Raw genomic sequence first — 17,376 nt, 5'->3', positions numbered from 1 at the left:
TGGCTCAAATGAGAGAATGTATCTGAGTGCGCTTTAAAAGACTATGCTGAATAGGGACTTCCCTAGCAGTCCCTCGGTTCAGACTCTGCAGTTCCACTGCAGGGGCCACAGGTTCGATCCCTTGTTGAGGAACTAAGATCCTTCATGCCACATGGCATGGCCGAATAACCCCCACAAGATTAGGCAGAATAAATATGAAGGATTATGTTGGGCCAGAAGGTTTCAACCAAATGAAGATCATTTGGCCACATCATTGCCTTACTTGAAATCCTGCCGTGGTACCACATGGTCTGCGTCAAGCCTGAGTTTCACGGTCTGATTAAAACGCCCTTCGTCTTCTGGCTCTAGACCCTTCTTCCAGTCTTGTCTCTGGCCGTTCCTGCAAATTCACTTATTACCCAGCTCTAAGAAACCCCCTCTGGCCTCTCTGCCCTCCTTCCTGCGTTTGAGCCTTTCCTTCTGTCCGGCGTGCCCTTCCAGCTGCTTTGTCACCACTCCACTCACCCTTCGGGTCTCAGCTCAATGGCCACCTGCTCTGAGATCTTTCTGCAACTCCCTCAGGGAAGAGGAGGATCTCTGTTCACTTGTCCAACTGCTGCTTTAGTTTAGACCCTTCTTAATGGGGGACGGGGCTGGGAACACGTCTCGTTCTGTTCTGTATTTCTGGTGCATTGGTTGTTACCCTGTGCTGCTAGTGGATTTTACAAATTGCTGTTATTAGCGGAACACGTAACTTTGCAGAAACTGTGGCTGCTCCATCTCCAGTCACCTTGGGAAGGACTAAACACCTAGGCATGAGGCTGATTTTAGCAAATTGCTTGTTCTAAACCTCATAAAGCCATTATCTTTTCATTTCAGAGCCGTAACATTTTAAATAGATCACTGAGATGCCGGCCAGAGTTTCTGATTTTCCCATATTTCAGGCTCTGAGGTTGATCGAGATGTTGAGAATTTAGCATTTGAGGATTGTCGTGGCAATTTGTGTGCCATTCCAATCTATTCTGAGCTAAAATTGATTAACACTCTTAAAAAGGGAAAAACAAAATTTAGCAAATTGCTGCACTAATTAAGGTGAAAGCAAGCCACTCTGTCTCCCAGGGTCTGAGCACCAGTTCCATGGGGAAGAGCTACGGGAGGGGAGGAGCTGTGTCTGGCACAGAAGGCGGCTTCTTCTGTCTTCATGTGGTTCCAAATCTGTGCTCTGTAAGCCTGGACCACCCCTGCTTTTTAAGAGAACATGGAGTGGTTCAAAAAAAACCCCAACTTCATATTCCATCTTGCCACTAAAGAGCTGTCTGACTTGGGTTTGAGCCGTGAAAGTGAAAAGTGAAAGTGTTAGTCAATCAGCTGTGTCCAACTCTTTGCAACCCTGTGGACTAATATAACCCTGCCAGGCTCCTCTGTCCATAGAATTCTCCAGGCAAGAATACTGGAGTGGGTAGCCGTTCCCTTCCTGACCCAAGGACTCTTCCTGACCCAAGGATCAAACCCTGGTCTCCCACATCACAGGCAGATTCTTTACCTCTGAGCCAAATGGGTAGGACACTACCAGACACAGAGCAAGATACTGGATTAAATAAGATAACTCACGTGAAGGCCCAGCAGTGCCTGAGATGCGGCAGGTTCTTGATAGTCCCTTATTCCCCTTTGTAGCCATGGCAATGTAGGATTAAAATGCTCTTAACTGTATGGCCTGCAGGGAAATCCCTGGGCCATTGGGAGGTTGAAAGGTAAGGCACTGTGCCCTGTATGTAACCTGCCCCTGGGAACTCCAAGACTTTCTTAGCATCCTGGAAGAAAGGAGGCAGGTGAGATTGGGAAAGACTGGAGTTCTGACTCTATCATGCCCACATGAATCCAAGTATCCGTTATGTTTACACACTTTTTTTATTCTTTTGGCCGCACTGTGTCTTCGTTGTTTCGTTGCTTTCTCCAGTTGCGGCGAGCAGGGGTGACTCTTTGTTGGGGTGCGTGGGCTTCTCATTGCAGTGGCTTCTCTTGTTATGGAGCATGGGCTCTAAAGTGTGGGCTCCATAGTTGTGGCACAAGGGCTTAGCTGCTCCATAGCTTGTGGACTCTTCCCAGCCTGGAGATCAAACCCATGTCCCCTACATTGGGAGGCAGATTCTTAACCACTAGACCACTAGGGAAGCCTGCATGCTGAATTTTTATCCATTTGAAGACTGCATGGCTTAAAAAATAAGAAAAAGAAAATTGCCATGTGATGTATTCTGAAGGATATGGTCTCCGGAGTCCTGCCCTTGACCCTGCCTTCTACTCATGACTGCAACGCAAAGTGCCTCCCACCTGCATTTCATTTCCTTACCACTTAAACATCTATCACCCACAGTCCTGTATCCCATAAGGCGAGTTGTCAGAATCCAGTAAGGACGATGAGTATGAGGCATTCTGTAAAATGTAATTTTTCCACAATTCATGAGAACAGTCATAATAATTTATGCATAATTCTGCTTGAAAAACCTAAATCATGATCTGCCCACTCTCCCGACCTGAGCCTTCCGCATATCTAGCACCACCGTCTACTTAGCTGCTCATCCAGAACTAAGAGTCTGCCTCAACGAGTCCCTTTCCCTCTCTCTGTATCTGACCATTCAAGGTCCAAGCTTGTTTCCATCTCCCCTGACACTGTCATAGTCTAAGCATGTGAGATTTTTCCCCAGACAAGTCTCTTCCCTTCTTATCTGCCTACACCTCCTTTACTGAATCTGTTCTTCATCAGTAACATAAATCAACTTTCCCATAGGAAAGCCCAACCACACCATCCCTGTCCTCCGTGTAAAACCTTTGATGGTTTCCTGGTGCTTTTAGGATGGAGAGTACAGTCCTTAACTAAGTTGTGTTTCTGGCTCCTGCCTCCTTCCAACTTCTTCCAGTATTGTTAGCACCGCTGCTCACCTGCTGAATTTTCCAGGCTGCTCTGCTCCTTCCCTTCTGCTGGGGGCCTTTGCACAAGCTATTTCTTCTGTCTGTTGTATTTGGAGTCTGTTCTTTCCCCATCGCTAATTAATTCCCTATTATTTTGCTGAACCTCTGTGTACTTGAGGAAACCTTCTCTGCTTTCATCATCTCATAGGGCTTTGTTATACCTTCTTGGAGGATCACACATGTTTCTTCTGGAAACTCACTGCTGAGTGTAAACTTTCATGCCTTTGTGTGATGAGCAGGTAAATGTCTACCTTCCCTCAAGTGTAGGGTCCAAAAGAGCTAGGCTTCTGTTTTTTATCACTCTTGTATCCCTACCACCTGGCATGATGCCTGGCCTATGAAAATGTTTGCTAAATGAATATGCAGTAGACTCAGTGCTGGGTGCCTAAGAGACAGACGCAAAGTCATTAGGAAAGGATTTCAGTTTGTTTTTTTTTAATTGGAGTATAGTTGATTTGGAATGTTGTGTTAATTTCTGCTGTACAGCAAAGTAATTCAATTGTGTGTGTGTATGTGTGTGTGCGCGTGTGTATTGAAGTAGGAAATGGCAACTCATTCCAGTATTCTTGCCTGGAAAATTATAGGACAGAGGAGCCTGGCAGGCTACAGACCTTGGGTTTGCAAAGAGTCAGATGCAACTGAGCATATATTAATATATATACGCATTCTTTTTTATATTCTTTTCCATTATTGTTTATCACAGGATATTAAATATAGTTCCCTGTGGTTTACAGTAGGATCCTGTGATTTACCCATCCTCTATACATAAAAGATTTTGCATCTGATCCCAAACTCCCAATCCGTCCCTCCCCCAACCCACTCTGCCTTGGCAACCAGTCTGTTCTCTATGTCTGTCATTCTATTTCTATTTCATACATGTGTTCATTTGTGTCATATTTTAGATTCCACATATAAGTGATATTTGATGCCTATTTGTCTGACCAACTTTACTTAGTGTGATAATCTCTAGTTGCCTTGATGTTGCTGCAAATGGAACCATCGCCCTCTTTATGGCTGAATAGTATTCCATTGTGTATCTGTACCACATCTTTATCCATCTTTATCCATTCATCTGTCAATGGACATTAGATTGAGGAAGGAGTTCTGGATCACTGTCAGGACTCACCACATCCCTGAGGCCCATTGTACCTCAGGGCACTGGCAGACAGCCAGGTGTTTGTCTGACCCTGCAGTAGCACGGAGAAAACGTCTCCATCTGTGCCAACCCACCTTAATCCCAAGAGCAGCCCTGGGGCAGACGTCTTTCCATGACAGGTAAACCAGGAAGGGGAAATATTGAAACACCATCCACCAGATGATGTTAGAGGAGGGACAGATGATGACGTGGAATCATGCTGATTCTGCACTTGCATCCAGGAAACGTATCGGATGGTACCCACAGCAGACGCATAAGATGGCCTCCCCCGATACAGCTGAGAAATCATTTTATATAGCTGTTGGAAATGACATTTCCCAGAAATACTCCTGTGGGGCCCTTATTCTGTCTGTTAGTGCTGGAGAATGGACAAATAGGGGAAAGGAAATTATGAAGGATCAGTGTGTGATTAAAAACAAGCTGTGAGAAATTTGCCCTGGACTGGTACGCTTCTCTCCGTAATGACCGGTTAGTGCGGATTTGCAGTGATCGCTCAGCATGCTCATCCCCGTGGCCTGTGAAACACTCATTGGTCTTTCTGATGTTTTTGTGGTTCGTTCATTTCTGGCTTTCAAGTTCCCAGACCCACAGGCTCCCAGGACTGAGTGCCTCCACACCCACTCAGGACACGAAGCCCCTGTCATCAGGGGAGGGAGCAGCAGGATGAGGACCACGACTTCACGGAGCTTTGCAGGTGGTGGCATGCATCACTCACGTCTTGGGACCACCCTGTGGGGTGGAAAGAGGAGCTTCATTACCTCCATCTCACAGGCACTTTGTAAACTGAAGCACAGAGGTGAAGGATATTCCCCTGAGATTAGGCAGTGAATAAATGCCGAGACCGCTATTTGATTTTTCCTTTCCAAATGAAATGGTGTGAGATCCGGGGTCATGTAACTCAGCAGACATGGAGGTGGGATGGATCTGAAGAAAAGGAGGGGCATGTGGGCTGCCACCTGACTGGGGGATGAGGTTGCCACTGTTGACTTGCACTTGAACTCAGAATTCCGTTTGCGGTAACTTTGAACCCCATATGCTATGGTGTGTGTTAGTCACTCGTTGATGTTCTACTGGTTGCCACCCCATAGACTGCAGCTTGCCAGGTTCCTCTGTCCGTGGAATTCTCCAGGAAAGAATATTGGAGTGGGTAGGTAGCCATTCTCTTCTCCAGGAGACCTCGACCCAGGGATTGAACCCACGTCTCCTGCATTGCAGGCAGATTCTTTACTGTCTGAGCCACCAGGGAAGCCCAGGCTACAGTGTAACCTCTGCTATATATGGAACAATGTCTCTCTTATGTTCCATGGTTTTCACATGGAATGCTCACCGTAACTCTGTGGACTGATTCTATAATGATCCCCATTTTACAGATGAGGAAACTGAGGGTTAAGGAGATAAAATACTAACCCCACAATCACATGCATAGCTAGTATGTGGCAGTTGTTGTCGTTTAGTTGCTGAGTCATATCCAACTCTTACGTGACCCCATGGACTGTAGCCCACCAGGCTGTTCGGTCCAGGGGATTTCTGAGGCAAGAATACTGGAGTGGGTTGCCATTTTCTCCTCTAGCTGATATTCCCCACCCAGGGATAGAACCCATATCTCCTGAATTGGCAAGTGGATTCTTTACCACTGAGCCACCTGGGCGGCCCAGTACATGGCAGAGCCAGGACTAAAACCCAGAACTGACTCCACAATCCATGTTCTCTCTCCTCTGTTCTGGTTCCTTCACTGTGGCCTGTTTTTAAGCTAAGATACCACAACTGTGTCTAGACAAAGGTCCTCTGAGCTCTCGGTACTGTTCTTTTTCCGGTTGTTCCTGAAGAACAAATGTGTTAAGCGTGACTCCTCCATTTAAAGGCCTGCAGGGAGCGGCCTTCCTGCTGTGGACAAAAGTGTGTTTTACTAATGATGCTGCTGAGAGCTGGGACGCCCCCATCCCTGCCATCCAAGGATCACTAAACTAAGCAGTCCTCACTTTGGACAGTTTGCCTTAAATCAGCAAGATATTTGTCAGTATTCAGACGAGGCCCTGAATACCCTGCCTTTGATCTTGCCCCTGGTTGGCCCGGGACTTCACCCCTGGCCCCCACTGGGGGATAATCCAGAGCTCAGGAAGGGAAGTGTCTGGAGCAGGGGCTGTTTCATGAGGCCCCTGTCTCACTGGGAGCCCTCATTTATCTCCTTTTCTCTTAGACCTGATGCCTGCTCGTTACCAGCATCAGAAAGATGATGAAGTAGGATTCAGGACTGTGGTTACAGAAGGTGTTGATGGTTGACTCTAAAAATTGGCTTCCTACTCACATTCAATTGCCTTTGTGCTGGTCCCTATGGAGTATTGTAGAGGTTCTCTTTAGAAAACCGCCGTCTTTCATCACCTGCTGTCCTCTGGGAGACAAACGTCTATTGTTCCTCTTCCTGGGGCAGGTGGAGACATGACTGCCTGCCTCACCTGTTTCCTAGGAAGCTATGCCTCCTGAGTGATGGACATGCTCACTCGGCAGGGATTGATAATGACATGAACTCAGAGTCTCAGGGTTAAAAAGAAGCTCAATACTCATAGCTATATTTTGGCAAATGAGGCCTCGTGGTGGAGGGTTAAGCAGATGGACCAGAATCTCACATAGGATTCTTTCCAATCAGTCCTCTTCCTCAAGTTGGATTCAGATTGTATGATCTCGGGGCCTGGATTATAGTTCTGGGGGACCACACACTTGGCAATGGCCAAGCTTCCAGTGCAATGACAAAATACCCCCATGGGCTGGAGCAGTTCTGATTAGACTTGATCTGCAGATGAAGGACCAACTCCCCCAGATGTGTCTTTCTCATGGAGAGTAAGATGTGTTCAGAGATGCCCTGCACAAGAATGAGAGATGAAACAAGCAATATTTGGTCTTCAGAGTTACCTTGTCCAGCATCACTCATTATATGGTCACGAGAAGAATGATCATCTTTCAAAGTTGGTGGCTCTAGGTCCCCTTTATTGGTGAAGAGATTAAATGAGGCAGTTAAATGAGGTCTTATAATGGAAAGCATGGTGCTTGACACATAGTAGGCCCTCAACCATCTCATCTCATCCTCTGCCACCCTCTTCTCCTTTTGGACCATGGAGTTGCAAAGATTCAGACACAACTTAGCAACTGAACAGCAGCAGCAAAGGCCCTCAGCAGATTCTGTTTCCTTCCCTTCCTCTTCGGTGTATTTGAAGATGGCTGCGATTAACCTCTTAAGTCTTCTCTTTTCCAAACCTACCACATCAGCACACCTCTTCCCCTACATCGAAGAAACAGGTGACCACTGACCACTCCTTAGAGGGTGTATGTTTTAGATTACTTTCCTAGAATAGTCTATGAATGTAGGCTCTTGTTCTTGCTCTGCTTGTAGGTCAAACATTATGCAAGAGGACTGGCTGAGGCTTCCAGGTTTGGAAAAGGTGGCATTTTCCCACTTGCTTTATTGTTTCATGGTTCCTAGATTATACGCATGATTTGTGAATGGGGGAGCTGGTTCTTTAAGGCCTGCGATGTACCTCAGGCCCTTGTGTCAGGCTTTTCTCTCTGATAGTGAGGATGAGGTCACAGAACAAATGTGGATAAGTGACATGTGTAACATGCTATTCTATATTCAGAAGACTGATCTTCGGCTTTTAAATATGAAACATGGAACCTTGTAGACAACCAACAGAAACTCATCTGTGTTAGAAAAGAAACTGTGTCAGTTGTACAATTCACTTTGTGCTCAGGCAAATGTTTCTTTATGTAACATAGTGTCTTAATGAATGGGCCCTGTCCCCTTTTGAGAATCATAGAGTCTTAATTAGGCAGGAACTTGGCATTCATCTAGCATAACCTCCCATTTTCTTCTATAATATTCTATATAAATGGTCATTAATCTTCTCTTTTTGAGTCCTTCCAGAGATAAGAGATCATTACCTCCCAGAGGACCTTGTTCCATATTTAGAAACACAATTAGAAATGTTCACCTTGTGCTATGCTAAAATCTTCATCTTATCTCCCCCCTCCCCCACATTGGTCCTGAGTATTAAGAAAGGCCAAATGTGAGTGTATCTGTCATTATCTGGTCACTTGTCTGCCTTCCTCACCAGACTGGGAGGAGCTGGACGACAAGGCCTATACCGTTTATCTTTAGGCCCAGGGTTTAGGATAAAACCTGGCTCGTGGTGGTTTCCAGAAACTGCAAGAGTTCTGTCTTGGATCTGCAGAGTAAGTCAGACAGGGGGTTGAGGACCCCTTGTATTTACTGAGTCCACTGTTCATCATCCCCCTTCCCTCAGCCATGATCAGAATGGCAGGGAGCCTAGTTAACACTTAAATGTGTCCTCTGACCTGTTAACATGATAAATGGTTTCTGAGTTCTTATCTTCCATGAATGGGCTCCCTTTTTTCTCTCTCATTCATGTCTGCCATTCTCTGTGGTTCAGAATACAGCAGTTGTTCCAGATGTGTGTATGTGACATACCCCAGCTGGAGCTGTAATTGGTCTGAGCTCAGACTTAAACTCATTTTTAAAGCAATTAAATGTCCCCTGACTCACCCGTTCCCCATCTGGAACACTGACCCCTTTGCATTTTCATTGCTGTGGTTTTCTTGTCCATTCCTCTTGATAAAGAAGGAAATGCTTTCCTGTACCTGGTTTCATTGTGTGTTTTCAAGAATCCCATGCTATAGGAACATCATATGTTTTCTGTGGTTAATAAAAATTTATCAAAGGAATTAGCAGCGTGCTGCTAATCAGAGGTCTAAGTGATGCTAGAATCTAATTCTCTTGGCCTTCAATACACCGTTGTTCTCTTGTACCACAGATCTTACCTGCTCAGAAGTTGAGTTGAAAAACACCTTCAGTGATTCAAGAGAGTAGCCGTAATGATGGATTTTGGGAATGTGAGCTGCACCCCCCAAAGATAAAAAAGAGTGAAAAAGAGACCAGAGGTATTTATTTCATGGATAGTGAAAAGTAACAACCAGAGCAAACTGGAGATTATGGTGTGGTTAGAAAATTTTTATAGTGGGAACAGGAGTTTCTGTCCAAATGCTTTGAAAGAATGGATTTGGGGAGTGAAACATTAGAACTTCAGTGTTTTAGAGGAGGTACATTTTTGGCATGGAGTGACTGAGTGTGAAAAGCTAATGAAAATTAAGGGCTGTAGGCTCATCACTTCAAAGTCAAGGTGTTAGATGGTTTCTCCAGAGTTTGATGAAATCTAAGAAAAATTATCAGGAGCAGAAAACAATTCTATGCAGGTAGATCAAAAGGGGCCCCTACAATCCAGGTCAAATCAGTGGTAAGTTGCCTACATCAGGCTACACCCTGGAAACAAAATTTTTCAATTTATTTTATTGAAGTATAGGTGATTTACAATGTTGCATCAATTTTCATTGTATAACAAAAAGAATCAGTTATATATATATATATATATATACACATATATATATATATAATATTCTTTTTCCTCTCATTTTCCATGTGGTTTATCGTGGGATATTGAATATACAGTACGACCTTGCTGTTTATCCATTCTGTATATACTAGGTTGCATCTGCTAATCCCAAACTCCCAATTCATCCCTCTCCCATGCCCTCTCCCCATTAACAACCGAAAATCTGTTCTCTGTGTCTGTGAGTCTGTTTCTGTTTTGTAGATAAGTTCAGCTGGGTCATATTTTAGATTCTACATATAAGGGGTAGCATATGGTATTTGTTTTTCTCTTTCTGATTTACTTCACTCAGTATGATAACCTCTGGATCCATCCATGTTGTTGCAAATGGCATTATTTCATTCTTTTTTGTGGCTGAGAGGTATTCCATTGTGTACATATACCACATCTTCTTTATCCATTTATCTGTTAATGAACATTTAGAGTGTGTCCATGTCTTGGCTATTATTAGTAGTGCTGCTGTGAACATTAGAGTGCATGTATCTCTTTGAATTATAGTTTTGTCTGGATACATGCCCAAGAATGGGATTGCTGGATCACATGGCAACTATATTTTTAATGTTTTGAAGAACCTCCATGCTGTTCTCCATTGTGGTTATACCAACTTACTTTCTCACCAATACTGCAGGAGGATTCTCTTTACACCCTCTCCAGCATATGTTATTTGTAGACTTTTTAATGATGGCTGTTCTGATCAGTGTGAGGTAGTACCTCATTGTAGTTTTGGTTTGCATTTCTCTGTAATTAGCTATGTTGAACATCTTTTCATTTATCTGCTGGCCCCCTATATGTCTTCTTTGGGAAAATGTCTATTTAGATTTTCTACTCATTTTTCATTTGCATTGTTTGTTGTTTTCTTATTGAGTTGTATAAGCTATTTGTATGGTTTGGAATAAAGCCCTTGTTAGTTGCCTCATTTGCAAATATTTTCTCCCAGTCCATTAGAAAAATAAATTATAAAGTAAAAATTCTTCCTTTAAGAATAATTCTCATTAAAAAAAGAATAATTCTCATTAATAAGTATTATGTACCAACTTAATAGCTTCACATGCATAATCTTATTTTATTTTCATAATAATCCTTGAGGTGAATATAACTATTTTCACCCATTTCCAGGTGAGGGAATAGAAACTTATAAAAGAGACTTGTGGAAATCACTCAATACTGTGGAACCAAAATAGGAATCCGAGTAGTCTGTCTCTTGAGCATTGCCTTCCAGTAGAGCTGTAATGATGAATCACACATAAGCAAAAGGTCCCTTGTTATTGTTGTTGTTCAGTTGCTAAGTCGTGTCCAACTCTTTGCAACGCCATGGACTGCAGCAGACCAGGTTCCTCAGTCCTCCACTATCTCCTGGAGTTTGCTCAAATTCATGTCCATTGAGTCAGTGATGCTATCTACCATCTCATCCTCTTTAACCCCCTTTCTCCTTTTGCCTTCAATCTGTCCCAGCATCAGGGTCTTTTCCAATGAGTTGGCTCTTTGCATCAGGTAGCCAAAGTATTGGAGCTACAGCATCAGTCCTTCCAATGAATAGTCAAGGTTGATTTCCTTTAGGATGGACTAATTTGATCTCCTTGGAGTCCAAGGGACTCTCAAGAGTCTTCTCTAGCACCACAGTTCAAAGGCATCAATTCTTCAGTCATCAGCCTTCTTTATGATCCAACAAACTGAAACAATTGAAGTGAATTTTAATAGTACATTTTATTTAATCCTGTATATCTAAAATAGCATCATGTCAACATGGGATCAGTATTTTTTAATTACTAATGAGATATCTTGCATACCTTTTTCCTACATGAAGTCTTTGAAGTCCAGCATATGTTTTATTTCTCTCAACTTCAGCAGGCTACATTTCACAGGCTTAGTAGCCACATATGGTTGGAACCATGGGCAAAGGGTAGAGTTTGCTCTTTAAGGCTACCTCATAAGGCAAGGGTAAGTGGAGAAAACTGTCCTGTGTTTGAAGAACCAGAATTTTCACTATAATAATAAACATCCTACTGCAATGTCTATAGAGTTTTGAGCAAGACAGAGGCCCAAGAATACCAGTCAAGTTCTCTTATGTAAAAGACAACAGAAAAAAGAGAAATGCTCTGCAAGTGCTCACAAAATATGCACTAGTATATAGTTCTTGAAGAAAGTATCATAAGTTATTTGCCAGCCAACCAAAAAGCAATCAAAATGAATATTCATAATTGAACAGGTCTTGTTTTAAAGGGGCAGGCATTATATACTGGAAGAAGTTACACATGGAATTATCTGTAAATAATTATTTTGAGTCAGTTTCTAAGCGGAATGCAGATGTCAAACATTGCTCTTGCAAACATACCGGCTGATCACAGGCATTTTAAAGCAGCTTTGGAATTATGAGTTTGAAACCTGCTTTGCTTCAGGCATTGTGTGGGGTAACTCGGATGGTATTTAACCCTTCATTCTGATTATCAGGAAAAAATAGATGTTTCTGTATAGCTTAAAAGTGATCACTGGTAAAGTTATGTTGTTTTTCAGTCGCTAAGTCATGTCAGACTCTTTGCAACCCCATGGACTGCAGCACACTAGGCTTCCCTGTCCTTCACTATCTCCTGGAGTTTGCTCAAACTCAGGTCTATTGAATCAGTGATGCCATCCAGCAATCTCATCCTCTGTCACCGCCTTCTCCTCTTGCCCTCAATCATTCCCAGCATAAGGGCTTTTTTCAGTGAGTTGACTCTTTGCATCAGGTAGCCTAGTATTGGAGCTTAAGGATCAGTCCTTCCAAAGAGTATTCAGGTTTGATTTCCTTTAGGATTGATTGGTTTGATCTCCTTGCTATCCAAGGGACTCTCAAGAGCCTTCTCCAGCACCACAGTTTAATAGATTTAAAATTATTGGAGATGATTACCTCAAAGGAAACAGACACTGTATAAAATATGTAAGAAGCAAAGAAAATGAGAAAAAAATAATGATGCTGCAGTATTAAATAGCCATATGTGGAAAAATGAATTTTGACCTTCACTATATAGTATATGCAAACAATAACTTGAATCTTATACCTCAGTGTAAGAGCTCGGATGGTAAAGAATCTGCCTGCAGTGAGGGAGACCTGGGTTCAGTCCCTGAGTTGGGAAGATCCCCTGGAGGAGGGCATGGCAGCCCACTCCAGTATTCTTACCTGGAGAATCCCTGTGAACCAAGGAGCCTGGTGGGCTACAGTTGCAAAGAGTCAGGCAAGACTGAGGGACTAAGCACTCCACAGCACATACAGCATAGACAAAAATTAACTTATCTCACACCTCAGTGTAAGAGCCACAAACGCAGAACTGGTAGAAGAAAACAGGGGTGAAAATCTTAGTTAGGTAAAGATTTTGTCAATAGGATATGAAAAATGCAAATTAAAATAGAAAGATATTGATAAATTGGACTTCACCTAGACTGCTGGATCTTGTTTTTCCAAAGACATTAAGAAAATAAAATGACAAGCCACAGTCTGGAAGACGATGCTTGCAAAGCGTATATCTGATGAAAGATTTGTATCTGGAATGTATATAGAGAACTCTTATAACAAAAGCATAAATGACTCAGTTTGAAAATGGGCAATCATATTGTGAGATATATCACTGGACAGGACATAAAGATAGCCTCCGAATGAAATCTCTGAAAACTGTTCAACATTGTTAGTCATCAGGGAAATGCAAATTAAGATTCTCATCTTCACAGTCACTACAATGACTAAGGTCAAACAGTCTGACTATAATGAGTGTTGTTGGGAATGGGGAACAGCCAGAACTCTCATACATTGTTGGTGGAAGTATAAAATGGTACAACCACTTTGGAAAACAATTCCTCGGTTTCTCAAAAAAAAAAAAAAAACACAAGAAAACCTGTACTCACAATGTGGCTCAATGATTCCACTCCTGGGTATTCATTCAAGAGAAATAAAATGTACATGCACACAAAAATGTGTGTGTAAATAAACATAACTTCATTCATAGAACTCTAGGGCCTCTCCATTGGAGAAGACAAGTGTGGCATATCCATTCAGTGGGATGTCACTCAGCAATGAAATATATGATGCCTGTAACAGTATGGATGACTCTCAAAGTTGTATGCTAAGTGAAAAAAGCCAGGCGCAAAAGACTGACTGTTATATCATCTCGTTTATATGGAATTCCTGAAAGCAGGTCAGAAGTTACTAGGGATCAAATGGTAGTGTGATAGGGATTGCCTTCAAAGGGGCATGACGAAACTTTGGGGCCTGATGGAATTGTTCTAGAAAGTGCTCGCAGTGGCAGTTTCAGACTATGCTTTCATTGAATTGTACATTTTAAAGGACTCTTTGTAATGTACTTAAATTTTTTTCTCAAAGCTCAAAAATAGTTTTTACTCAAAGCATAAAAGTACTATTCCAGAAACAAAACCAATATCCTTGTTTTAATAAATATAAATGTTTTAAACTCTTCTATTTTTGGACAAAACTCTGGTACTTGATTCAACAGTGGTATCTTGGCTGTGTGCTCACTATGCTTAGGAAGCACACCTAATATAAATTATAGAGTTTAAAAATAAAATATATATCATGTCTCAGACTTACAAAGACAAATACAGCACAGATATGTTAATTGCAGATGCATACAAATATAATTAAATATATTTAATTGGATAAAATTAATTTCATCAGTTCAAAATTATTAATTTTATCCAATTAAATGTATTTGATTTAATTACATTTGAAGGAGTGTGGTTTTCACAAGAGGATATAATAGCCAACCTGTTTTCCAAGTAGAAATCTTCCAAATACATAAAGCAAAAGCTGATAGAAATAGAAGATGTATTGGGAGAATTTCAGCCACTAAGAATACAAATTGTATTCTTAAAAACATAGTTTTAAAACTATTCCACATGTATACCTGTGGTGGATTCATGTTGATATATGGCAAAACCAATACAATATTGTAAAGTAATTAACCTCCAATTAAATAAATTTATATTTAAAAAAAGAAAGACAAAATAAATACATAAATAAAAATAAAACTATTCCATATCAATAGGTATCAAATTTCATATCCATAAAATGGAATGAAAATGGATTTTCAAGTGTTCATGAAACACATAAATTGAAGGCCAAAGAAAACCTTCTTAAAATTCAAATCATAAAAACTATATAGGCCCCACTTTTGGCCACAGTGTGGTAAAACTGCATGTCAGAAACAAACTTTCAAGTCTAATCTCTGTGTCTGTGAGTCTATCTCTGTTTGTAGATGGGTTCATTTGTGCCAAGGGGAGGGGGTTGAGGGGGGAGAACTAGGAATTTGGGATTAGCAGGTGTAAACCTATCTATAGGATGGATAAACAAGGTCCTACCCTGTAGCACAGGGGACTATATTCAATCTCCTGTGATAAACCATAATGGAAAAGAATATTAAAAAAGTGTTTCTCTATGTGTATAACTGAGTCACTTTGCTATACATCAGAGATTGGCACAACTTTATAAATCAACTATACTTCAGTTTTAAAAAAATTTTAAAGAAAAAACAAATTTTTGAGTGGGTGGTTCAAAATACTTGGAAATTAGGAGAGGGTGAAGAATTTTTCTAAATGCTTATTTAATTAAAAAGGAAATAAAAAGTAAAATGATTGCCTATTCTGGAAACAGCAAAAGAAGTACATTTCACAATAAAGTTTATGGCATGTGCCCAGAGCTGTCACTGGAGATGTTTTAATACCCTTCAACGCTTTCATTACTCAAAGATGATGATCAATGAATCCCACATTCCAATTGGTAATTTAGACAAGAACAGTGGTATGGACCTGAGGAAAGCAGGAGGGAAATAGTTAGCAGCACAAGTCCATGAAGTAAGAAAAATAAAAAACAGAAAACTATTAAAATTTTCAAAGCTGCTTCTGTGTATAGAAAATGACAGACATCTGGCAATCTAATAATGAACAATGGAGAAAATATTAAGCTAAAGAATAAAGATAGTATACAATGATACACATAAAAATGATAACAAATAGCATTAATATCCAATAGTTTATTTGGTATTTATCACATACCAGATATATATAGTCATAAGCATTTAATGTAGATTAACTCATTTATTTCTCACAACAACCCATTGTTATCAGTGCTATATGATCCCATTTTGCAGATGTGAAACCTGAGATAAGTGGCTGAAACAAGAGATAATTTGGCCAGAACCTCTGTGTTAGGGGTGGAAACAGGAAAGAAGCCCCTCAGCTTCGCCCTAGGTCTGGGTTTTAACCAACACATAGCACTGTGTAAAATCCCTTGCTGAAATCAGTGGGGTGTAATCCTCTGTTGGCCTGAAATAGTGCTTGCATTTATTGCTACCAGTTGCCTAAGGCACTGTCAGTCCTGATTACTTTGAATTAAATTCTCCATTTGATGTTTATTGGAGTAACAGGTAGCCTGAGTATGGTACAGCGTACAGAATGGGGGCTCATTCTCAAGGCTTCCTCCCTGCATCCAGCCACAGTCCCCACTAGGTTTAAAGACCAGGTGTTTCCTGTCTTTTCTCTCCTGGATGGTGGAGTTTATTTCTAGATCACCTTTATGCAGGGAGTACAGTCTTTCGGGTCCTAGCTTTATACAGTGTCCTCTCTCTTTATTAGGGCAGACCGGGATCCCTGCCTGCTCTCTTCTGCACCCCAACCACGGCAATGAAAGCAGAGTTCAAGGGCTGCTTCCCTCAGGGCAACGCTTGGTTTCAGGAATTACTTATAGTCTAATTGTCCAACTTTGCTTTGCTCTTAATGTTTGTAGTTTTTCCCAATTATGTTATGTATATATATATATATGGTATAAATATATATAATTATATGTACATAATAATGACTTATGCATAACTATTATATAATATATATCTTTTTTATAATACATTTTGATATCCTTAAGACCTTGAATGCTTTCCCTTGCCTTTATTTTTTAATATAAATGTATTAATTTTAATTGGAGGCTAATTACAATATTGTATTGATTTTGCCATACATCAACATGAATCTGCCACGGGTGTACATGTGCTCCCCATCCTGAGCCCCCCTCCCACCTCCCTCCCCCCTCCCTGTACTATCCCTCTGGGTCATCCCAGTGCACCAGCCGCAAGCATCCTGTATCATGCATCAAACCTGGACTGGCAATTCGTTTCACATATGATATTATACATGTTTCAATGCCATTCTCCCAAATCATCCCACCTTCTCCCTCTCCCAGAGTCCAAAAGACTGTTCTATACATCTGTGTCTCTTTTGCTGTCTCGCATACAGGGTTATCGTTACCATCTTTCTAAATTCCGTATATATGCGTTAGTATACTGTACTGGTGCTTTTCTTTCTGGCTTGCTTCACTCTGTATAATCGGCTCCAGTTTCATCCGTACATATGGTATGCATATGTGCTCAGTCGTGTCTGACTCTTTGCAACCCCATGGACTGTAGCCCACCAGGCGCCTCTGTCCATGGGATTTTCCAGGTAAGAATACTGGAGTGGGGTGCCATTTTCCCCTCCAGGGCATCTTCCCGACCCAGGGATCAAACTGACATCTCCTGCATCTCTTTCACTGCAGGCAGATTCTTTACCACTGAGCCAACTGGGCAGTCCAGTATATACTGTGTATGTAAGGTATATAATATGCATAGAATATGTATATATTAAGCCTATATTGAATATATCATATATGTAAGTATATATGCATATAAAATTATGTATACATATGTATATATGGTGAGGGACAGGGAGGCCTGGCATGCTGCAGTCCATGAGGTCGCAAAGAGTCAGACATGACTGGGCAACTGAACAACAATATATGTATGTCCCAGA

At 41.4% G+C, this 17,376-nt stretch overlaps 1 protein-coding gene across 2 annotated transcripts in view; it reads left to right on the top strand.

Annotated features, from left to right (window-relative positions):
- LARGE1 (LARGE xylosyl- and glucuronyltransferase 1) overlaps positions 1 to 17,376 on the top strand; it is a 609,955-nt gene that overhangs the window by 308,621 nt on the left and 283,958 nt on the right. The gene's annotated exons all lie outside the window — the stretch shown is intronic.

This window comes from Capra hircus, chromosome 5, assembly GCF_001704415.2.
Source record: "Capra hircus breed San Clemente chromosome 5, ASM170441v1, whole genome shotgun sequence".
Classification (NCBI taxonomy): Eukaryota; Metazoa; Chordata; class Mammalia; order Artiodactyla; family Bovidae; genus Capra; species Capra hircus.
The sequence above is the reverse complement of the archived record's forward strand: the minus strand, read 5'-3'. Positions and strand labels throughout refer to the sequence as shown.